General features: G+C 40.9%; 1 protein-coding gene across 3 annotated transcripts in view; it reads left to right on the top strand.

Moving 5' to 3' along the window:
• LOC134530614 (fibroblast growth factor receptor 4-like) overlaps positions 1-25,298 on the top strand; it is a 314,560-nt gene that overhangs the window by 135,285 nt on the left and 153,977 nt on the right. The gene's annotated exons all lie outside the window — the stretch shown is intronic.

Below are 25,298 nucleotides of genomic sequence, written 5' to 3'. Positions count from 1 at the left end.
CGTAAATAATTATTTCATTTTGCCTGGCGTTATAAATCATCAGAATTTTTATGGTTTTAAATGGCCAAAGAAATTAAATACATTTATCTGAAAGAATTATAGACCATACCAAACATCAGTCACCAGCATTACCTTTAAACCCTAAACATTTCCAGGTATATATTCCATTTGGTTCTCCTTATCCATACTGCACAAAATGTAGGAAATTCATTCCTACCATCTAATTATTCAAAAAGTGCTATTTATATACCATTTTGTTGAAGTTCGGCACCTCAAAAAGTCTACACGTTTAACCGTGTTAGACATAAATATAAAACAATGCCCTAGAACGGGACACACGCCCTTAAGAATGGAGCGAGAGGACGCAGCACTGAGGCACTGGACCCACGCTCCAGAGGACTCGGGTTCGCGTACTGTTGCGGCCATGCTGATCACAGTTCCCAGTGCGGGACGGCTCCTTGCAAGGGGCCATTGCGATTTCATCCCCAGTTTTCCTGTTCGGTGTGATTTTGTGTAACCGTCTCCAATTGCAGTGCTGTCGATGCGACGTTAAAACCATGTCAAATAAAAAATAAAACATGTGAGCGATTTTTTTCAGTAGTCGCCAGTGATGTGTAAACATATAACCTAGTGTATTCTCATGTTAATGTTGCAAATAAACTTCTCGACAAGGAATTTTATTAAATTTTTTGTCCATCTTGTTAAATTTCACTAAACAGTTAATACTTCGAAGTTTACGCACACGTTAAAAGTTATACTTCTATGGCATCACTAAAATATTAACCTGAAAACTCTTTTAAAACAATATTATAACACTAAGTATGTGTTTGTATATTTGTTTATTGCTTAACAACAGAAATCAGTATTATCTTTTTGAGCAGATTCAAGATTATTATTATATAAAATAACAATTTTATTCAAAAGAAATCCAGTGGCGAGATTTGAACCACGTTCGTTGAGATTAACAAGCGTGCGCTACCGAGTCTGTTTGCATAGTGGAAGGAAAATATGTATTGTAATCATTGTAATGCCACTTTTCTAGTTATTTTAAAAATTTAATATGACTATTTTAGTTCACCAAAGTATTCTGGGGTAGTTTCACTATCATAAATGTTAATGTTTACGAAAGTATCTATGTACGGGCCCATCATATTTGTGTCACATTTCCGTTCATTAACTTCCGTTCCATTTTCACGAAATTGCTCCTATCAAATGCCGTATACCGAGAACTAAGATATTTACACATCGAACTTCGTTAAGGCGTAGATAGCCATTAATTTATCGAAATATGTGACTGTATTTATAAGAAGGTAAGCAACATAATGACCTATCCCAAATGTCTTCATTTGCAAGCGTTCGGTATTGAATTTTTTTTAAGTGTGTTGTTATTGTATTGTAAATGCTAACTCTTTCACACACAGAATCAAAAAAAATTCTTAATTTGTCACTTTAAGGCTTTTATAAACTATTTCTAATTTTTTAGTAAATCACCTATTTTAATATCAGCATTTTGTGTACCAAATGTGAACATTTCATAATGCAATTGCGAGGGTGGATTTAACTTACAATTTTAGGGATAAACCAACATGTGTTTTGAAGTGAAAACCTCTAATCGCTTGTTACAGTAATAATCGGTTGAACCCTCATACTTGAATCATTAATAACTAAGAGACTAATAATGCGTCAACAGTGGTTGAGCCCACGATGGATAGATCATGTACGTACGTGTTTGTCACGCAGTATTTGTTTTGCCTGTGGCGTCATAGTACCAGTGTAGGCGCATGCGCGTGATTTTTACTAATTAGCTTTGTGTAAGGCTCTAAATTGGTGTAGCTTGAAAACGCGTTTAGCGAGGACATTGATTCGGGTGTCACTGTGACGAGCTTGCGAAGCGCAACTAGGACCCAAAGTGAGACAAAATAATTAAAGCTGCCTCTCATATGACTCATAAATATGCTCGGAGTTATATAAAACGACAGTCAGAGGAACGCTCGTGTCAAAAGAAATCCAAAAAGGCCTAGAAAGTCCAAAGCTGAGCGAATATTAGAGCTATGGCAGCGTCGAAAGGGATGTTCTCACGAAAAAATCTACGGCGCGGATCTGAACTGCGCCTTTCTCTCTGTGTTTGTTACGAGTTCACTGGCCACTTGATTGCCGGTATTCTCCCGAGTGTTACGCCCACGTGCGGCAGATCTCCCGTCGACAAACAATTGCTGCTTCTCCGCGCCGTGGGCGGGCTCTCCTTCGAGTGCTCTGAGCGGGTCCGGGCCTCGCGCCCGATGGTCCGTGACGTGCCTCGTTTCCTCCGGGGAGACGCAATCACGCCAGGGCGCGGTCCCCCGCCCCTGGGCCCGGGGAGGCTGTTCCGGGAACAGGCGAGTGCCAGTGTTTGCATACAATGCACGACACGACGAGACACATCTGCCAAAACGGTCCGCCGGCGCCTCCCGATCTTCTCTGCCACGACGACCTGCCCCCTCATGCCCCTCCTCCCCCCCTTCCGCGGCGGCTGCGCGCGGGGGAGACCAACTTCGCGAGGGGAGGAGTTTCTCAGATACTGCAGCATCTCCACTTTTTGACAACATTCGCCGCAATATGATTGGAGGGTGTTTTCTCACGACTTACACGTACCTATCCCAAAACAAAAAAAAAGTTATAACTTATGTTCAGAATAACTTGCTTATCATGAAGCTATTTGCTGCAAGATGTGCTATTTTCACCTTGTAGTTGATGCTAGTTAAAGGGTATTGCAAAGTCAAATAGCTTATTTATTTTCCTTGGAAGAGTTAACATCTTTGATAACAAGTATAAACAACATTGTCATATGTTACTTGTCACAAATTTTCACCTTAAATTTACGAAGAATGCTGGTTACAAATCATCCAGGGATTTTCGTTAATTTACGGCCACCTTCGTAAATTAACGGGTAATGATTTCACTTGCATTGAGCATGAATCCACAATAATAATCTTGCTATACCACAAAAATATTACAAATTTGTTAAGTCAATAAAAAGAATACCCGTCTTCCTTTCACCTGCATGTTTTTTACACTTTTAACGTCGAAGTATGGAACTAGGAAGTTGGAATGCTGCGTAATTTTTACAAAGATTCAGTTTTCTGAAATTACGAAGAACTCATCGTTATTTCAGGTAATTTCTTCGTTATAAATCTTGCGCGTGTGGACAAATCCGTACTTTATTGGAAGTCGGGCATGACACGCTGTAGGGTTTGGAAGAAAAGAGCTATCATTTTTAAGTAAGTTATACGAAAGCAAGATCAATAAGAAGCACATAAGAGGCTTGGCATTGTCTGCAGATCCAGGACTGCAATTGAGACCAAAACAATTGTCGCACTTGGGTTCTGTCGTCTTGGACATGGCCCGGTGTTGCACCAAGGACCGTCGTGCCAGGCCACGTGTTCCAGGCAGTATTTATTTGTCCAGCAGCCCCGGGCGCGCACGTGATAACTGGAGCCCTTTCTGCCTTAGGGCGCGCACGGCCTGGGAGTCGCGAGTGCAGCTCGCCGACCAAATACGGCCGCATGCCACGCGCAGGCAGCTTCCAGAGGACAGCTGACGGAACAGTACTGTTACTTTATCAGTTTTATATCATAGGTTTTGCCACACGACAAAAGTGTACTAATGCACGTGCGTTAGAAGTTATACTTACTTAGCGTAATAGGAAACTAACTTTAATTTTGCATGCAAATAATTTTAAAAAATAATAAAAGGACTAGAGTGATATTGAAAATACTGTTAATAAAGTAAAAATATTAAATATTAAAATAATGATCAGTTTTCATTATTAATATAATCCTGTTAAAAAAAATATTAATTAATTTTAAAAAATGTGGAGATAAATTTTAATTAATATTGAAAATAAATAAGTACGGTATTCTGAATGTTTATTCTAATTTATATATTTTGATTATTTATTAAATAATAATGTAATTTAGTAAAATGTTAGAAATATATTTTAATTAACAATGTAATAATTTAGAAGTTAGAAAGCTAATACATACTAGAAAAAACCTCCTTTCTATAAATACACTTGAAAAAGTTTATAAACACAATATATATTGCTAATATTTAATATAGTAAATGCTTTTAATGATATGGACCAGTATTCAATATCATTCACTAAGTGTAAGATTTAAAAGCACATAAAATTTGTATTTGTACGGAGCCTTTTTATTTACACTGTGAAAATTTCGTTGCATGGTGCACGCGCATCGTAAAAACTCACTCGCATAATTTTTTTTCATGATGCACCTAAAGAAGTATAACTTCAAAAATAAATTAAGCAGTCTATCACAGACAGTAAATCACTCGTCAAGGGCTAAATTAAAAATTGTAAATCAGTTTTCTAATAATTAATTCTATAATTCTCTGTCAATAAGGGGCCCGCCCAGTCACGGGTATATTTGTGTTGGTGAGGCGGAATGATACGTGCGACTATTGCGGGTGTTTATAGCGTGGTATCGCCTCTAAGAGCGCAAGGTTCTGAAATGGCGCGCAGTCCTTTCGTCGCGCATAGGGCAACTATGATACAGAAACACTCATCCACCCTCAGCGTATTTCTCGAATGCTTTTCCGTAAACAGACACCGCTCGGATAAACTTGAGCAGTTTTCAAAATCCAGTGGTTTCTTCTGAAGCTCTGCACACCGTGCGCGTGTGTGTGTGTCCGGGTAGACGTGGTAGATTAGGCGTGTGACAATCTGACACAGTCTCGGCATTAAAGCGCGCGTGACTCTAGGAAGTGCTCTCTCTTCATATTCCAGACATTTGCTCAGAGAGCGGACGCTTGTTCGCGGCAGGCAGGGGACAGATAAGGAGGACCTCCCCTCCAGAGTTTGCCAGCGGAGCGAGTCGACTGTCCAAACAGCGGAGCGATAGCCGGGGGTCCGCGCGCGCGCGAGAGCCGCGCGGAGCCGCCCAGAGACCCTCGTGTTCCCCCGGTCCCGCCGGCCTGGTCTCGCGTCCCCGCGACTTCCCGCCAACTGCCGGGATGGCGGCTTCCGTCTCCCGCTCCCCTGGAGTGCAGGGGCGAATGCGAGGAAATAAACCTGACGCCGTGTTGGCAAAGTAAAATTACCAGGGGGAAGACAGACGATATTGATACATTTAGTTACGTTTACACTGTCAGTTTTTTTTTTGTTCATTTACAAGGAAAGTACTCGGAAACTCAATTTTCCAACGATATCACTTGAAATCCTTTGTAATTTTACAAAGCTCTGCCTTGCAGTTTTATGAGTTTTATCACTGTCAACTGATTTTCTTTTTAAAAGTTAAAAAAAAAATTACAGTGTATTGTAGTTTACAATGTTGACAAACTTAAGAATTTGGACTCTTTTTCGATATTGCATGGGAAAATCAAAATATTTCAGCTAAAAGTGATTTATTTCGCGTATTTTCAATTGTTTTGATTACATTTACTTTTATTTTGCAGTTTTCAGGAATTTCCGCGAGCTTGCTGAAAAAAAAGATGAAAATACGTGCGTGTCCTTACAGATCCAAGGCCAGAAAATGACATGCAGCAGTGCAACAGCGAGTAACACACAGACAATAGACAGTAACACACAAATGCACCGAACCATGCCAGCATTTGCCTGCGAGCTGATCACGAACACACACACACAGACATGCGGTGTTCACCACGCTCTACCGAAACACGTAACGCATTTGGTGATAACGAACCAACATGCGGTGTGTGTTTCGTTATGATCAGCGGGACTTGAGCCACGGTATGAATCAGTGACGTCAAAGGTACAGCAACCAAAGAAAATTAACTTGTGCGTTAAATAAACTATTTTGTCAGTGAAATATGAAAAAAATTGTTTTACTGAGAAATTAAATATACGTGTTTTAGATTTTATTTTTACTTCGGGCATTTAATGAATATGTGATTTGATTGATAATTATTTAACTTAAAGATGGAGTAAAATGAATTTATGTTACCTTAGCAAACATAAAAGGTTAGAATACCACCGTAACATTTCGTAACCTGAAATATTGTTTACATTAATCTTCATTGTAAATAGGTTTAGCTCCTTAACAGTCCCAGCCCAGTTGTGCCACTAAAATTTTGAAATTATTAATAGTTATTATTCTTAGATTACATAGCTAAATTCTTATTCGTTTCACATCAGCTGATACAAACGTGCTGTATAGCGTAGCACCGGTGCGAAAAATATATATATATACTCAAAGGTTACGGTATTTACCGTCAAAACGTCATCAATGGTCGGAGTTTAACGACAAATCTTGTGTTCGTAATCACGCAGCATTTTACTGCGGAATAAATCTTCGCGACATTCGAAGTTTACCGTGTCTTGCATCGCAAAATGTGTGTGTTCATAGTCAGTCCGTTGGAGTGTTATCTGTAGACCCAGTCAGGGATAAAGAAGGGAAAGAATGTAGGGGTGGAAGCGCAGGGGAAGGCGTTGAAGTAGAGGCGCAGAGAGAAATTGTTACGAGTCGTTTTGTTTATTGTCCCATATCAAAGTACGCTCAGTGCGCAGTGCGTGCTTCTTGTGAAGACTGAAGACTCGGATTACGAAAGGCGTGGAAAGAGAACACCGATACCTTTTTTCGACTACGAAGAATGTATAATGAGAAAACTGGTACCGTTTTACGAAGAACGTGGAAAGAGAAAACTGATACCTTTTTACGAAGAACGTGGAAAGATAAAACTGATACCTTTTTACGCTGGTGATGACGGCATGGAGGATGTGTAACCTGTAACGAGAATGCTGATACCTTGTTGCTTCCTGGGAGCGCTACTGCTGTAGCTGATACAGAAGTATCAGCTACTTGTAACCAGTACATTACTGTATCAGTAACTGGTTGGAAAAGATACCGAAAATTGCTGTAACAACCCACCTCTAGCAGGATGTTCTGGAAGGGATAGGAACGCGCCTCTCCAAGGTGACGACGGGGAGGGAGAGGGGATGGCAGAAGGATTAGCCTGTCAGATGCCGGCTCCACGACACCTCGTCCCGTGTCGGCGGGGGGAGTGGGGAGCGGCAGTGGTGTGTGTTCCGAAGAAGGCGGCGCGGCGACGGGCGTCATCAGTCAGCTGGGGCTCGACGGCGCTGCTGCGTCGACGCGGAGTCGCTGCGGGCCCGGGCGTGGGAACAGCCAGCACACGTCGCAACTGAGGGCTGTGCAGGACGATGCGCGCTAGAGGTGAAACTGCGCAGAGGCATGTACCTACATCCTTCAAAATGAGGGAGGCAACTAAAATAAAAGGACCAAGACCATGTAGTTATAAAAAATTTGTAACTAAAACTCAGAAACTATATTGCCTAAATTTAAAAAAAAATAATATTAATGTATTTCCTTTGGTTATTGTGTATTATTGCATTGCCCCATGGAACCTCGTCCTACATGGAAGAGGTGAAATTCCGAAATTCCCCTGGATTAAGAAGACTACCCCCTCCCCATTTACGGTTTTGAGTCGGATAAACCGTTACGCAGAAGTATGTATAAGGTGGTGTAAGAATGTAAGTACACGAGTGGTGAGCCAGTAACTTGAGTGAGCAAGCATGCAAGTGTACACTAGTGTAAACATGACATCGTGGCCCCACTCCTGAGCTCCCTTCCCACTCCACGCCATGGAGCGCCCCGCTACTTATCGTTGCCATTTTCGTTGTCTCCTTAACGTTTAATTCTCGTTACGCTCTTATGCCCCCATTACCAGTTGTAAAGTAGTTTAATTTCCATAAACATTGGGCCGGAAACGAACGTCTCGCCGACATCGATGCCATAAGAACTGTGAGGGGGGACGGTATGACAACTGAACAGTGACGTATTTAAAGGGTGGGGGATAAACCGAAGCACCAGAGAGAAAACCCGTCCGCCACGTTGTACCACTTCCGAAAAATCCGGGTTTAACTCCGCCGGAATTAGAGTCCATCACTTTCATGAGGGGCGAGTGATCTGACCACTCTTTTGTTTTGTAGATTTTTGGATCATTAATGATTTTTTAATCACAAAAGAGCACACCGGTCCTTCCTTTACGACTTATTATTGATATTTTGGCGGTTTCTTCGACTTTGAAGTGTTTATGACCAATTTTGACAATAACTGATTAACACATATGTATGCCTTACCCGGGACCCGAACCCAGAACCCCTCGCAGCGAAGGCTGGTATGCGTCCTCCTGCGTCACGGAGGCCTGCCACTCGACAACCGCTCACGTCAGGAAATTCTTCTGTTCGTTCCTAGATTCGTTACTGTGGAGAAAAAAAGATAGGTACACGCTGAAAGCACACGTGTACGCTGTTAAAATTGTTCACATTTATTTTTACGTATAACACTTTTTACAAAGTATCCAGGAATATTTTTGCGTTAACGGCGATTTTTTTTACATTTACGGTTATTGAAATTACTTCTTCTGTATATACAAATATAATCTAGGAGTATTATTACAAAACCTTAAAACACTTGTGAAGTCTACAGAAAAATATTCTTCGTTCCACATGCCTTTTCTTCCCTGTTTAAAACAGGCAATTGTAAACAGGCAATCGGATTCGGCGTAATTTCTACGAAGAGTCAGTCATTTGAAACAACGGAACACTCTGAATTTATTTTAGCTACATGTTTCATTGAAAAGTCAGTAAATTGACTGTAATACTATGCGGACAAAGATCGCAACTAACTTACCATACGTTGGCCTACGTTTGTTTGCTGTGTTCCGTATAAAGGTACTAACACTTACCAGTATAGCGTTACACTCAACATCGATCCAGTGTATCTCATTTTATACGATAACGTCTCTAGCGATAAATTACAAGCGTGTTCTGCGCAAGTACCGAGAGTTTTTACTTGTACGTTTTAACACATCCTGTATATACACTGTGGTTTGTTCGTACGGCTGGTTACTTGAAAAAAAACCGCGTCTCACGTTGCATTCTCCTTTTTCCTGCTGTCGGCATCTCAGGTTGCTGACGAATGTTCCGGCGTCTCTTCGAGGCAGGAATGCGGAAGGCCAGGCAGACCCCGCGGCCGCAGCCGATGGCACAAGGCTGAGAGAACAGGAGGAAATCCTAACCTTGTTGCTTTTGATTTAAGGCCGAGATACTTCCTTTTTTTTCCACAACCGCAAACAAACAATGCAATAGAACCACAAATGGAGTTTACTCTATCCTCGACGATGGAATAAGCGGCCCAGTCGCACGATTAAATTTTAAATTGTACTCTCAGGCCCGTTCTACAATGACACGGAAACGGAGACGGATCACGTAAACGGAGACGGATCTTATGGAACAGAGTCTCTACAATAGCACGCAGTCGGAGACGGAACCTTACGGATTAGCTCGGCAATGCTGAGCTCTTTCGCTTACGTAGCTCTGTGTGATCATTAGAAGCAGAGTATTTGGCCGCAAAGGTAGCCATGTTTGCTTATGTTCTGAAAACGTAAAATTTTTTTTTCAAGTATAAGAATATCTTGTTGTCTATCATTACTTTGTGTTTTTTTTTATTATGTATGAAAATTCATTCCTTGTTATATTATAGATGTTTAAAATTAAATTAATATTTTGTAACATTGAAATGCAATCTCATTGGTTGCCATTTTTTTACGTTTCCGAGCATTGCGGAAGCAGTAGACGCGATAGTGCAATGATCCGTTTCTGTTTACGTGATCCATTTCCGTGTCATTGTAGAACGGAGCCTTACACAGAATATGGAAAGGTATTGATTGAAAAATATGCAACTTTCTTACAATAACAATAATTTTGGTGCTACCTTAATGTATAAGTATGTATACATAATTCACCTGTAGTAAATGTATTTATAAGGTATAGAAATCAAGATCACTTTAGCATTCAAACTTTGACAAACTCCAATACATTTTATATGATTAACTAGTTTTCGATATTCATGTCTGGCACATAGCGTCACAGCTGGACGTGGACAGTATATATATGCTATTTTAAAGCACTGCATTTCCCGGTTGTTTCAAACATTTAATAGAAACAAAATAAAATTTTAGGTATATGATAGTGTTTTGCTACAGTTTCATTTAGCATTCTCAGTGTATATTGTATGCAAAATAGCATGTATATTGGTTACTTAAAAGAAAAAAATTAGGAGTCAATTTTTATATAACAAACTTTGACAAAATAATTTTTGAATTAAATTGCTCGCACTTTTATTAGAAAGTTTATAGCTTTATTTACAAAAATGCAGGCTGCATTTTTATTCCTTGTTAAGCATATTATAGTGAAAATGTTTCCGAGTGTTCATAAAACTATGGATCGAGGCCTTAAATCAACCCCTCACATAAACTGGTCAATAATACTGTTTGCATTTCCAATTGTTGTTCTTTATTAATGCCTCTGAAGTACATAGCATTAGGTTGTATTTTGTCATCGCACGTTGGAATAAAACGTACACGTGTTTTACGTAAATTACGTAACTCGTGATCCATGACCTTACATTATGTTAAAACGAGTGTTAGCTTGAAGATAAGGCTCCACGTCGTTCTAAAACATAATATTTATGCAACTTGTTGGAGCGTTTTAAACTATTGAGTAGTGTAATAGACTTGGAGAACTTCGCAAAACCACTGATAACGTAATTCTAATAAACGTTATTGGTTTTTTATTTATTTCATACGCAGAGAGTATTGCATTCTTAAAATTTTCTGCAAACTTAACGTTTTTAGGGTATGCACTACTAAATATTTTAGGTAAATGTATCGCTGCTTGTCATGAACTTAGCTTAATAAAATGTCTCTTAGTAATAGGTATATTTTGGTTGAGCATTGATGATGATAGATCTTTATGGCCTTACCTTCGAGCTATGAAGTTGCGGTGAGCCCCAGATATGTCCGCTTTAAAACAAAAATGTAAATTACCACGCAGGCTTGCACCCGGTTATACTACCGGCAGAAAGCTTAAAATATAATCATAATATATATCTACTTGTATTTATTTAAGTCTTGGAACTACTTTACTGACGTTATTAAACGATCATCTTTGATATATACCAACAAGCAGTTTGAAAGAAAAATAAAGCTTCTTTTTATGCCACGTTGTCTTATTTTGTTTCGCAACAACACCATTGTCCTCGATGTTCGTGACACTTCATGTCACGCTGGAAGAGTTTCACGGTCCGTCGCACACGATGCGGCTGCACTCGTGACGCGCCCGGGGCGGGTTATCTATTGTACCGGTAGGTTCGTGTGCTACTCGTTAGTCGAAGTCACTGGGACCCACCTTAGCGGTTAATTCTGCTGGAGGGCGATGCAGACTGTACGTAACATTCTGGACCGCCTGTACAGTAAGGACTGTAACATTATCCGCAGACGTACAGCTCGTAGATATTTTTATATGTTGCTTGTTGGAATATGAAAACAATAAAAAGAAAACATCCCAACAAACTAAGATTACATTGCCACCTAACACAAGCGAAGGGGACTACATATTCGACTAAGTAATCTTTGCTTGTGCACATGGCAGGTGGACAACACTAACTCTTGAAGTGAGTTTTAAACTTGCAGTGTCATTGGATTAGAGGACAGAAAGGTGAAGTTTTCTTTCTTTCCTAACTGATGAATTAAAATCTTAGAAAAATTAGTTTTTTGTATTATTTTATTTAAATTATTTTATCAATAGTTTATAAAAAGGTTTTGTACTAATGTAAGCACGTTAGAAGTTATGATTCTTAGGTGGTGCATGCTAAAGGTTTATTTAAGTATAAAGATAAAAACAATGAATTTATATTATAGTAAATTAATATACTTTAGTAAATAAATTTTTAACATATATACTAATAAATATTTAAGAATTTTTTTAATAGTGCCTATTTATTTATTACAACTTACATGTAGTTTCAAAGATGCTTCCGCCGATGACAGAATCAAAACATATGTTACAATTGTTTTGTTATAACACAACTATGATTGAAATGTTTTCGAAATAAAGTTGCTGAGATATCGCGTGAATACATCACCAATGGTGGTTATATGTCGTGTCTGTGAAACAATAGGATCGTTATTTATTGTCAAACTTAGATGCTCTTGGAGAAAGTCGAAACGTGGCCTCCTCTTACTGTGGTAGTTGGAAGTAATTAATGAAGTAGAAAATTGAGAATATTTTTTTTTGGAGGGGGCTGGGAAAGGTTTATTGCTCTAAAATATTATGTTAAAAACACAACACAAAAAAATGCTGTAAGCCCACACGGGAATACTTTTTCGTTTCATTGTAATATTTTTTTTTGTGGAAACAAAAAATAATCCAAACACATAACACATGTATTTATTATTACGAATCACGAGCCAGAGGTAGCACAACACTAGCCACATTTGGACCTAAACCTTTAGTTTGACAAATAAACGAAAACGTATAGTTATCATCTAAAGGAAGAGGTGCGCAGCGTTGTTCACATTAAAGAGAACCAACAAGATGGTTAACATCATAGACACCATGTAAGTTCTATCACAATTTTTTCGGCTAATAAGTTATAACACAACTGGACGAAAAGCGCATGAGCAATGGTCTTCATTCTGTTAAATTTACGTATTTATGGTTCACGCAATTTTTGTTTTCGTTGCATACTAAAATTTCACCCTCAGTGTACCTAAGGAAGTATTATTTTAATAAACCACAGGTAATTATTGTGCTAGCTAAAAATATTTGTCAAAAATAATGTAATAGTTTAGCATAAATATTTTGGTAATGTTTATTAGTATGGGCATGTTTTTTTCGAGACTAGCTGAGGGTTAAAAAAACTGTAGTGTCATCTGTGTATCGTGATTGGGTGAGTTTCTTTCAGATACATGTCTTCTGTTAGAACACCAATCACAGTGTTTCAGTGCAATCACAGTAATTCAGTGAGGAAGCAAACGCGCCCTGAGTGACTCGGTCAAATAAGGCAATGGTTTCTCTTGCGGACGGCCGCCAATAGAGGAAGGAAACCACTGGCGCTGGCATACTACATATATTGCAGTCTAATTGGCGTCGAGATATTTTGGCAAAAAATACCTGCCCCTATTTATTAGTCTATTGGAGGATGTTTACCATAACCCCCATTTATATTGCCTTTGTACCAAAATAATCGTTTTAACAACATGTACTAATAATGTATTTATATATATTATTCCTCATTTCTTTTCTTTATTTCATTTAAAACATCTAACGTTAAAAGAAATTTGTATATCATATTAAATATCTTTGTTTTTCTCATGCCATAATTTTTTTCAAATGTTTTTGATGGCTATCAACAATGTTTTAAAATGTATGCTATAACAAATATTTTTTTTAATGTAGCATATTCAATGATACTTTAAAAATATGCAATTTTCAGAAATGATGACACGTATGATTGGATGTATACTAAGTATTGATAATAACAGGTGTTACAGCAGTTATTGTAAGAGTAAAACTACTGTTGGTTTAGAAAAGCGTGTGTGCGTATAAAATGATTCCGGCACCCTCGAAGAGCGTACGTTCAGTTCCAGTTACATTTGTTTTCCTGTTAACAAAGTTGGCTCGGCTCGTTATTGAGGATGTAAACTCCGTACATTACGGCACCGCCTGCCCGCTAACTGGCCCGGCCGCCGCAGAGGGAGCGGTCGTCGGTCGAGAGACGGGAGGGTAGCTGACGGCTCACTCCCGGGGTCCAGCGGCACAGCATCCCCGCGATAACATCTCCAGGGACACGTGTCCGCCGGCTCCCGCCGGACGAGATCTCGGATCCCTTCCTCCCTCTACCCCCCTCCCTCGACCGAGGGTGGATGCTCGGGATGCGCCGGGTGAAGAAGCGTGACGACGGGCGCGGCGCGCTGATTGGTTCCTCCGCAGGAGCCCCCGCGGTCCGGTCCGGCGCGCCGTCAGCACTTTATAGAGACCTCGCGCCGTCCGTGCGCGAGTGGTTTATTAGCCGCGTTACCTGCCGGCCTCTTCTCCCGTCTCTTTCGCTCTCTCTCTATATACATACACACTTCTCTCTACGCTGTTGAAAATTTACAGTAAATCTGAGGACTTTCCAACGAAGAATTCGCCTCAAATAAACGAAAAGTCCTTCGTTATTTCAAATAACTAGAACTACTACATCGTTTTTCAAATTCGGAATTCGGTTTATCGCACTGAGAGAATGGTTTGTTTGCCTCAACAAAATATTTGTTTGTATATGCTGAAATAAATATGTTTTGTTAATTGAAACATATATTTTATAGTAGGAAATATTCTGTTCACCCAACAAAATGATTTTGTCAACTCAAATGTATATTTGGTTAGGTGTAACAAATCATTTTTGTTACTTACCGAGTTTTGTTAAGCTAACAACATATTTTGTTCCACCAAGTAAATATTTGTTTCGCCATATATAATCAACTATTTGTTTGATTCAAACAAACCTTTTTCTCTGTGCGGTATAAGCAGGGTAAACGCACACGTGAAATAAATACGTATGCTTTTACATGAGTCTCAACCACTTTTGACTGTTGTTTTTTTATGTATACCAATATTATTCTTGTGGGTTCATATTTAAAGTAAGTGAAATTTGTTCCAGTAAATTTTCGAAGATAACGATTAGTTTGTAAAGATACCAGGATAATTTGTAACCAGCGTTCTTCGTAATTTTAATGTGAACATTTCTAACTGTGTACTTCTCTCTACCTCACTCCCACCCCGTCCGAGGACCCCTGGTTAAGAGTGGTAATACGCGAGAGATTCATGAGGGACTCAGAATTCAGTCCCCGAAAACCAATACGATCACGCTCGTTCGAAATTTTTAACTGCAGTTATTTAAATCATTAATATTACATGGCAAAGTAAATTAAACTCTTTGCTTAGTATTTCCTGATTTTGAGCTTACATGTATTTTGAGTTTATATGTAGTAAAAAAATTTTAGGGTTATACTTTTCACGCCATGATCGACAGTAACTGTTTGGGATCCTTTATTGATAGTTACTTTTAAGCCCGAAGAACCGTAAATGTATTCATTAAGGGACGGCAATATAATAGTGATCGTAATATGCTCCCCTCGCCCTAACTTCTCCACCCTTCCACAAACAACTATCGCCTTTGTATTTAGACATCTCCTATGGGATGTCGCAATCATCACTGCGGTTTCGGAATAATGCGCATTTGAGGGCTTCACTACGTAATAGGTATATTGTCTCTAAAGGTCCGTCGTCTTTTTGAACTACCTGCTTTGATGCCTCACGGAAACAGGTACCTAAATGCGATGCCTTATGCAAAATCAGATCTTTTTTTCCATTCACTCTCTCCATTTCTCTTTTCCAGGTAGCCGAGTGTATTGAGGCACCCTGCTAGCAACACTAACCCCCTGGGGGCAATGAGGGCGTGGTTTCGATTCCCTACGGGAGAAGGAAATTTTCGTTACATGCTTGCGGATTGGTTGAATTGATTTTCGTTAGCAAGCATGCAAGCCGTCTCTCAAAATGTCCGCATGTATAACGGTCTGAAACTAAGTGCTCCTCTAAAAGAAAATCACTGAGTATTTCTCACAAAAAATTGGCGAATAATTTTATTTTTTAATTGATGTTTCATTCAAGCATAATTTTTAATATCATGGAAAAGGTAATCGAATGTTCAATTAGTGGACTTTATTTTGTTGTATAATGCTTATCAATGTTTGCAGTTAATTCTGCAGAGCTATTCAGTGAACCGTTTACAAATATCTTTAACTATTGGAGGTACTGGAACAACACAAAGAATAAATACTCGGATAATAATCTGAACCCAGTATTACTGCGAACACTAATTTGAAGTGATACGGTTGTTTTCGTGTTAATATACACATTTTAAATATCTGTAATTTTAAAATAAGTAAATATTTATGTTCCATTTGCATAAAATATGGTGTGACAAAGTTACAATAACATCAGCATTCCGTTGATATTTATCGCCGGTAGTTAAGGCCAAATAATTTGCCATGTTCACTCTCGTCGTGAACTCGGCGAGGCAGGAGTGCTGCTGGAGTCGCGATGCGGCGGAGAGGCGAGTTGGCGATTGTTCTGACTCTGCATGACTCGGCCTGACTCGGCCGTCCCTCTAAGTGGTTCCGAGGGAGCTTTGTAGGCCATGGCTTTTACCAGTAAGTAAACGTTTTACGTGAGATTACAAATATGTAAACATTGAAATTCTTGTCGAAATGAACTGTGCAGCACACAACGTTAACACATAACCAGTTTAATTATAGTATATGTTTGCCTCTGTTCCTTTTGTGTTCTGGATTGGCTTTCTTGTTTTTGTTTTCTCGCCCAAGGCGATAAAAGTTATTTTTCTCTTTCAGATCTGTGTTCAGCATCTTGCGGCCGAAGCATTATCAATTTCCCTTCGCCAAATACATTCGCGTTACCTCCATCACTCTTTGGAGAACGAGTATTGTTCCCTGTCAAGGCCGACCCATCAATTGTCTGCCTATTCACGTCCTGCCTCCCCCCCCCCCCCTTTTCCAATCTTTTTCTACTCTCACAACCTCCGGCATTGGCGGTCGTATATCTGCCGAAGCGCTCCTCATGCTAATCGGGCCAATTAAATTACCTTACAAATACACGGCCACGCGGGAGAGGTTCGTTATAATTTATGGTCTCTATAAAAAACAATTTAATAAGCCCTCGGGCTGGCTGTCGCTCCTGGCCCCGCCCATGGTTCCCGTTACAGGTCTTCGTCCCTGCCCCGACTCGTGGACTCCCGAGCTGCGAACCATCCCTTACTTACCACACACTTGTGAGAGTGTATTGGTTGGCTGGAGCTGTGGTAGCACTGGACCACCAAGGATAGATCATTTTACACAGAACTTAACACCGTCATCATTATCCTGCGATGAAGCATTACATGCATTAATATATTAAGCATGTTTTCACCAGAGGCAGTAGCACCAGGACAAATGTTTTCGGTGCGTGTAGTAGCGTCAGGACTCGTGGGACAGTGCGACGTGTCGGGGATGAGACCCCAGCAGGCCTTCAGTTGATGGATGAACAACGGGAAAACCTCCACACTCCTACAAAAAGTTTAAGGGGGGGAAGGTTCCGAAGGGTCGGGGGAAGCGGGAATAAAATAATAGGGGAGGGGGTTGAGTTTCTAGTGCTGCAGAAATGTCCTAGGGTGCGTCGGTACCGGGTGGTATCGGTCACTAAAGCAGGAATGTCCTCCGGCCAAAGGCTTTGTTCGCACGCCTACGAATTTTTATCTTTTAAACATAATTTCACAAAATAAAATATATATAATATACAGACGTTATTTTGTTCCAATTAATGCTCATTCTACCCTTAAAAATCGTAATTTCAATCCCGCTTTCCAATTTTCATACAGTTGTAAGCTCACGTTTTATTCCTTCCTGTGTTAGTAGATTACGTGACCAGATGCAATAGCTTCAATGGTATCACCTCGACGTCTGTGAAACTGGCAGTAGTTTTTACAGTCATAATTACAGTCAGGAAATAATGCATGTATGCATGCATGCATAGTAAGTCAGAACGCATGCATGCGTATTTATTTACTACGACGTTAAAGCTATACGCCTTTTCTTACACCTAACCCCATTTTCTGCTATACATCATTCATTTAAAATTAAAAACGCATATCATAAACATAATAGATGCTAAAATATGTAGTACTATGTATAGCAGAATTAAGCCAGAACTGAATGTTCAGTAATAAGAGTCCAGTAATAAGAACCATTACAAAATGTAACGATATTTTCTTCTCGTCCATAAATACCACATTGAAATGTATAAGGACAATAGAACATTTTTGTAATATATTTACAAGGTAAGAATCCCAAAACTTCATTACCACAATTATAGGGCGTTGAATTATTATACATTCAATTTTCTACAACCACCGCGAATTTCGAGGCTGTAGCAAAATTATTTAATTGAAATAATTAGAAGTAACACTTTAGACCATAAGTCGTACAAATGTTTTGAACTTATTTTGTCGTGATGAACCTGCAGCCTAAGTTTGTCGGTCGAATTCATACACACCTATGATATATATATATATATATATATATAAAGACTGTTGTGTTGTTAACTGTAGTGTTGATGGAAATATTAGTATTATACAACAATATAAAATATTTATACTATTGCAAAAACTGTTAATTTTGCAAGAACATAATTTATAGTCAGTTCTGCAAATATGTTTTATGTAATAATATGTATTGTAATATAACTGTAATATTGCTGATAGCTGGGGGGAAATATTTGGGTGGTACAGGGAAAACAGGAAATCTCAGTGAAATTGGCTGAATTAAAAGTGTGGTAATTGGTATGGGCAGTAGACACCAAAATGTATTCCTAGTACAATTTTTTTTTCTCGGTGAAACTGTGACATATTTAGAGGACATTACTGCTAAATTAATCAATACGTTTGTAGCAAAAGCCAGTAATTTCATTGTATTGTATCGCTGGGCGGTTCACAGACAAGTTTATCTGATTCGGGACAACTTTCACTGCTTAAAGTTGAGGATGAAGCCGCAAACAAAGTTCCGATAGTTTCTGAAGGACGATATCACCGCGCCGTGTCGTAATGCCTTGTCCCGACCATTGTGTTATTCGACGATACGCTTATCGGGATCTGGAAAGTGGCTTGGTATCGAGCACGCATGTTGTGAGGGCCGTCTCCTTCGATCGGTCCCCCGAGCGAACAACATGGCCGGCTGTTTCGACACGTTCAAGCAGCGCAGTAGTACTCTGGCTAAGTACTCGAAAAACGAAAGACGCAGACATACAACTTATAAAATAAGGCAACCTTAATTTGATAATTTGTTGTTAAGGCTCAACGGAAATTTGATAATTTAATTTAAAAGCGTTCAAAGTGTTTGTTCTGTAAAGTTTTATCGTTATTTGTTGTTTGGTGGCAAGTTTTGTCACCATATATTTACTAAATGGTATTTACAAGCTGTAAAACGCAACGCAAGTGATAATAACTAAGAAAACTTGCACGACATTTTGCAACCAATATGTTACACTTAGTAAATATCCTTTGAAAATATTTGCGACAGAACAAAGAATATGAGGGAGCCATTGTATTCAATTTACAGATATATCCCTTAAACAACAGCAATAACGATATTTAAAAAAAAGAACAAAGCGTGTGAGACCTAGCCTCAGCATACTTACAGCCAATAAGGACTGAAATACGAATTAAATGTGTTAACTTCTGACATCAGTGTGTCTCTGCTTGTCACGAGAGAACTAAGGAACAATTTTTTGTAAACAGTTGGAAACAAAATGTTTGGGAAGCGTACGTTACGTTAGTTCCTGCATGCAAGCAAACCAAACGCGTGTGGGAGTCATGCATGTAATGTATCATTGCCAATGAACTTGCCCTCCGCCAGAGATGCAAGGAAGTGATGGTCATAGTGTGGACTGATGGGAGAGGAGCCACTGGCCGCGACGCTGGAATGTGTTGTCCATGGCTCCCTCCCCCCCCCCCCCCCCCAAGGCTCCCGCTGGAAGGCCGGATCGTGTCCTGCTGTTTGCCGTGTCGCGATAAGCGGGCGCCTCCCCCCCCCCCCCCCTTTCTTGGTCCGCAGTAGTGGGCAGATAACGACGCCTGGACGCGCGCCCGTCGGCCGGACAAAGTGCGTCCACTCTCGGGACTCAAGTCTGCCTGCTCTTTCTACTCACGTCCTCTCCTTCCCAGAAGGCGCGCAATTGCTGTTTGCTATCACAGACACGAAACAATATGCTGGCTGTAAACATTACGTCGTGGAATGCTTCTATGAATGCACAAAAACACACGGTAGTTCTCCTTGAAAATGTTGAACGGCGTTGGACGGCGAAACGTTTGGGAACTCGATGAAGCTGCTTCGTCACGAAAGCTGAGACTGCCAGAGTAGAGACGACTATTCAGTGGTAACTAGTCACTAGACACAAGTCAAAATAATTTGCGTGATCGCTCATTAGTAACGAAACCGAACAGATTTTTAATGAGAATTATTCTTTGACCAGGCATAATTATTGGCGGCATACTTAAACCAGCAGTTGAGACGTCAGTAATAAATTCACAGGGTGCAAACATCTTAGAACAAATTTATTATTAGTAATGCAAATAAAAACACTGCTTAGGTCTAATTTTTATTAGAATTTCGATTAGGTCCCTGACATTTGAAAAACAATCGGAACTTCAAGTGCCTTGCAGCTATGCAGCACTCTCGACACCCGCATCTTCGCTCATGCGGGCTCGGAGTGTTTCGGCGACAGGCTACCCACGTGCACGAACTCGAGCGATTATGGGGCGATGGCGCGTGGCGTGATTGAAGAGAGCAGAGGACAATGCCGTCCAAGTCGTCGGGCGAATGAAGACCGATTAAGGAGCCGCGATTAGGAGAGTCAAAAATAATGTCCCTCGCAGCCCACCGCTTGGGTCTAAGATTCAGTCGCAGCCAGACATAGCCCTGCGGTCAATCCCACGCATGGGTGTGGCAGTACCGGGGACCTATCACAGGTGAATTTTATACCTACTTAACCTAATGACAATGCAGATACGTGCAGCATTACATCTTGTTTGGCATTTAGTTCCCGGGACAAAACCTGGCGCTGCGTGTGAGGATGAAGGACTTGGCTAACGTGAATGGAAGGAAGAGAGAAGTTGTCCGAGGAAATAGCGCGCTTGGTGGCTCTGACGTCACTGGCTCGTATGATGCGGTCCGGAACACAGTGCCATTATTGTTCAGCGATAGTTTATGGCTCACTTTGAGTAACACACCTATTTCAGTTTGTTAAACAAATTTTCCACCATAGTCTGTGGCGCGTAACTCGTGTAAAATTTTACAGTTCTCAAAAAAGCAGTACGAGTGGGGTTCCAAAAATAACCGGACTCGTAATGCTGCGCATAATGCACTTATAGCACCAGTTTGCGCCGTTAGGGAGCTATTGTAGGACCTCTGCCAGATGACGTCAGCCGAATCCGACGAGTGTTGTTTCTTTCGCAGTTCTGTATGTGTCTTTAGTGCATTCGTGACACGAAACACAATGGCTGTTTCTCACGAACAACTCGACAAGAACTCAGAGGAAACTTCATTGCCGCAAGTGGTTCGTGAGAACCAACCTTTTTTTTTTTTGTGTCTCGGTATGCACTAAAGACACTTACACATAACTTCCAGAGAAACCACATTCATCGTTTTCGGGGAACGCCACTTGGCATACAGACACAGGAGAGGTCCTTACAACAGCTCCTTAGCGGCGAAAACTGGGGCTTCAAGTATACATCATTGGCACGTCATTACTATTCCGGTTATTTTTGGATTCCCCACCAATGGCTTACGTTTCCTGTATCCTGTCATTGGTGCTCCGTCATCAGTGTTTGCATACGACTCCATGTGATTTCAAGTAAAAAATATATATATATAAATAATTATGTGTTGCTTTGCAAGTGACATTTGGTAAATGGGCACCACTGGTGCTACTTTCAAGAATAATTGTAGATTTTGAAACAATTTACAAGACATAGACTTTAGAGTTAATGGTGTAAAAGTCTTAAATAATCATGCTCTACGATCAATGAAGCGGACGGCTTAGGGCGGACTGGAGGTACGCGCCGACTGGGATGGGGCAGGGGTTTATCCGTGCAGCTGGCCGACCTATAGTCCACGCACACACCACACACCGGGTTAGCCGCGGCGTGCTCGCCCGTCGCTTGTAGGCGGGTGCCCCACGCCTTCCAAGGAAGTCTTCGCCGGCCGGCGTGACTTCCTTTCGCCGTCAACGACTTCCGTTCGCACCTCTGCAGGACGCGGAGCCTTCTTACGCCTTAGTAAAGAGATGGCATGACATTTACTCATTGCTAATTAATAAATTATTTGGGTAATGCACCTTACAACTAAAACATGTCACACTGCAATGTTATAACTTCTTATCTACCATTTCACATTCACGCGTAGTTCGAGCTTTATAGTAAACTTATTTAAAAATAATTAACAATGACTAAATTATAAACGCTGCCATGGCTGACCAATGCCCAGCATGACTAGCCGTATAGACTACGGCCTGAGACGCGCCTAGGTCCCTTCTTAACCCAGACCCCTTCTACAAACAATCTTAGTTTTAGTTGCATTAGAGCGGAAAAAAACATTTTGCTAGATTTAATAATTTTCGCAGTTTTATAGTGTTTTGAATGTCGCTAACCTAACAAACTTTTAAATTTAGTTACGATCACCTAGACGAGCGAAAAACTACTCACTCTCCCGGGGGGAAGGACTTTTTGTGAGAATTTTATATATGTAACACACGTAACATAACCTTATCTATCTTTTACTTTTACGATAGAGAGAGAAAAGTGCGAGTGGATGCAGGAACACAGACTGTGCGGGCTGTCAGTGTATAGCGGGTCTCCCAGCGCTGCCGCGTGTGCGTGTTGCGTGCGCGGGCTCGGAGCTCGCCCAAGGAGCGACCGGGAAGCCGAGAGGGCGGAACTGTGCCGGCGCGGGAAGGGGTGTGGCCCCACAAGCCCACATGTGGATCTCATAGTCCACGGCCGCCCGCCGCTCCTCTGGGACTCACCGCGGCTGCTGACTACCATCTGTGTGGTCATCACACGCCAAGCTGACTTTCTGCATTCTCTCCTCATTTATCTATTTATGAAAATTTAACGCCAAATGATTGGACCACTGTTATTTGGACACGCCCTTTTTACGACCGTGAGCCAACGATACTCAGCTAGGAGAAAAATAAGCGAATCAGGTAGTGCCAATTAACAAGGATAAAAAAATGTTCTCGCTATGAACTCAACCAATGGGAATAAAAACATAGGTTGAGCACACCTATGACTTTGAATTCTACTTTGAGGGCAGATGAACCTGCGAAATTTCCAGGACTATCCATGATCCAGGGAAGGGGGGGGGGGGGGGGACACAACCTCACTCTTCTGGCTCTGGAAGCCGACAGCAAGTCACAATAGTTCCAACTTAGCACTATCTCAACGAATCAGGCTATCGGGCTTACATTTTTAATTTGAACAACCTGTACAGCAGCAATTGCGTCATTTCTCGTTTAAACACTGAAACGTGAAGGTGCAGAAAGTGGTAGCCTATCAGTTTGAACGCACAATCGTATAGTTTCACGCGGCACACTGACATCAGATTTTTTTTTTCTTTGACGTGACTTGAGCTTCATTCTGATTTATTTTCTATCCTGAACCGTAGGCGAAACACCATCTTTGTGTTGAGGTTACTTTGTACGCTTTGTTTGAGATCCCGACTTCTCTTTGGCCTTTCGGGCAAATACCTGTGCTACGAGACGCAAACATGTGCGTGTCAAATTATTGTCTGTCCATGCACACACTAGAAAGAAATGTAGGGCTATTTATAAGACCAGCCGTGCAACAAAGCACAAAAAGATATAATAGTGTCTCTGGCAACCGTTTGATTCAAGGAGCTTGATTGATTAATATCATTCAATGGCTAAAGGTGAAGGTTAAGACCCTATCATTTTCCTTTGTACTTGATTGTAAGGCTGGAGCTAAGAGCATTTTCTTACGTGACTGGACAGTAGTTAGTTGGACACGCCCCACATATCTCTTAACCGATAGCAAACATTTAATTTTTAACTTACGAATTCCTAGTATCCGACTCTATCACGAACGTGTCTTAAAACAAAACAAAAAATTGAAACATATGAGTGTTTTGTTAGTGTGCACTTAGCTGCATTAAATATGATTACCAAATTACTGAACTGGTTTAATAACTTCTCGTTGGCATTGATGATGCTATCGGACGTGGCTTGGGTTTGGAACGATGCAATGGAAAAACGACGGAATTTATAGTACACGCTAACATACCTGATGGGTGTTTTATTGTGACATTTTAAGTACTACCTAATCTCATAAGAACCTACGCACACATGTAAGTAAGAAGGAGTGCCCCGAATATCCAAACCTGTGGGTTTACTTTTATCCCGTTTTCCGCTTTGCGAAAAAGAAAATCAGGATATGATCCAGCCGGGCTTTAAATTGAATCGGTGAAACAGGACACGGAAAAGGTTCCCGCGGACAGGGAAGATATGGAAAAGCAAGGAAAACTCAATGAACTGAAGATGTCTTTAAAACCTAAGAAACACTAGAAAATTGGCTGTTTATTGTGCAGGAAAACATTCTGTTACTCACGTTCTTTGAATGCTACTTGCAATGGGGAAGATAGCATTTTTAGGAACATACGCCATTGTTGTACTGCAGGTCATGAAAAATTCTCAAAACGAACATTTAACATCAGCGGTTACTGGCTTGTTCTTCGTGTGTTTATGTATTCATCTTTTCTGTTCGTTCGGATGGTTTATCATATGACATTCAGAGAAACCAGCAATGAATAACGTATAGGGACTGGAAAAAATATCGTTTTAAATGGCCTCTAGGATGGACTCCACTACCCTCGGGCTACTGACTCGTGACACCTGATAACTGGGTTGCTTTTGATTCGATAATTATTTTATTATAGTGTTTTTCATTGGCACACAGTCCTTCAGGTGAGCCTTGGCCAGGGGGCGTGACGGTGCTTTTAATTGTTGTTATTTTTTGTTTATTTAGTATTCTGTTAGAAATATGGAGATTCGTATCAAAAGGAAAATAATGTTTTATTGACTTGTAACTTAGATGCTGGCCAATACCTATTTGAATCCATTATTTCGTATTAGGAAAAAAAAAATGCAGAGATTTTATTGCCATGTATAATGAAGCTATTCTACGGATGCATCGTGTGCTCTATTCGGGGATCGGCCAGTCATGGCAACGATTGATGCCATGACTAAATCCCCTATCTTAAATCTATACTATAACTAGATAAGTTGGGCCCAGGTAAAACCTGCGTAGACACAGGGAAAACACTGGGCTCATTCATGCGGGGTTAAATAGTGCAATCAATCATTAAGCAGGCAAGTTCCGTACAGGACAAGAAGAGATGGTTGGGGGCAGAAAATTTCAAATACGCTGGGGTCGAGGGCTTGGACCCTGCGGCCCGCATTGGTGCCAGTGCGCGTCTGGAGTTGTGCCAATGGCGCATGCGCCACTGGTGGCGGGCGATAGTACTTGGTACTTGACGCCCTTCAGGCCGTTGTGTTGAACGCATATAAAATAATTGTGTTAATTTAATCATGGTTAATTAATTGCAAGCTGACGCATCGGATGCGACTGTAGCAGGGATAGAGCGGCAGGTCCGGCACTCACACCCCGGGGGATGGTGTGCAGCGGGCCTGAGGCGAGGTCTGTGACCCGGGCGACGGGGATTAGAGCTGGCGATACGCCGCGGCAGCCCGGCGCACCGGCTCCGCCCCTTGTTTCGGATCCCTCCCCCCTCCCGGAGGCTGCTCCGAGACCGTA

This window comes from Bacillus rossius, chromosome 3 (assembly GCF_032445375.1).
Source record: "Bacillus rossius redtenbacheri isolate Brsri chromosome 3, Brsri_v3, whole genome shotgun sequence".
Taxonomy (NCBI): Eukaryota; Metazoa; Arthropoda; class Insecta; order Phasmatodea; family Bacillidae; genus Bacillus; species Bacillus rossius.
The sequence above is the reverse complement of the archived record's forward strand: the minus strand, read 5'-3'. Positions and strand labels throughout refer to the sequence as shown.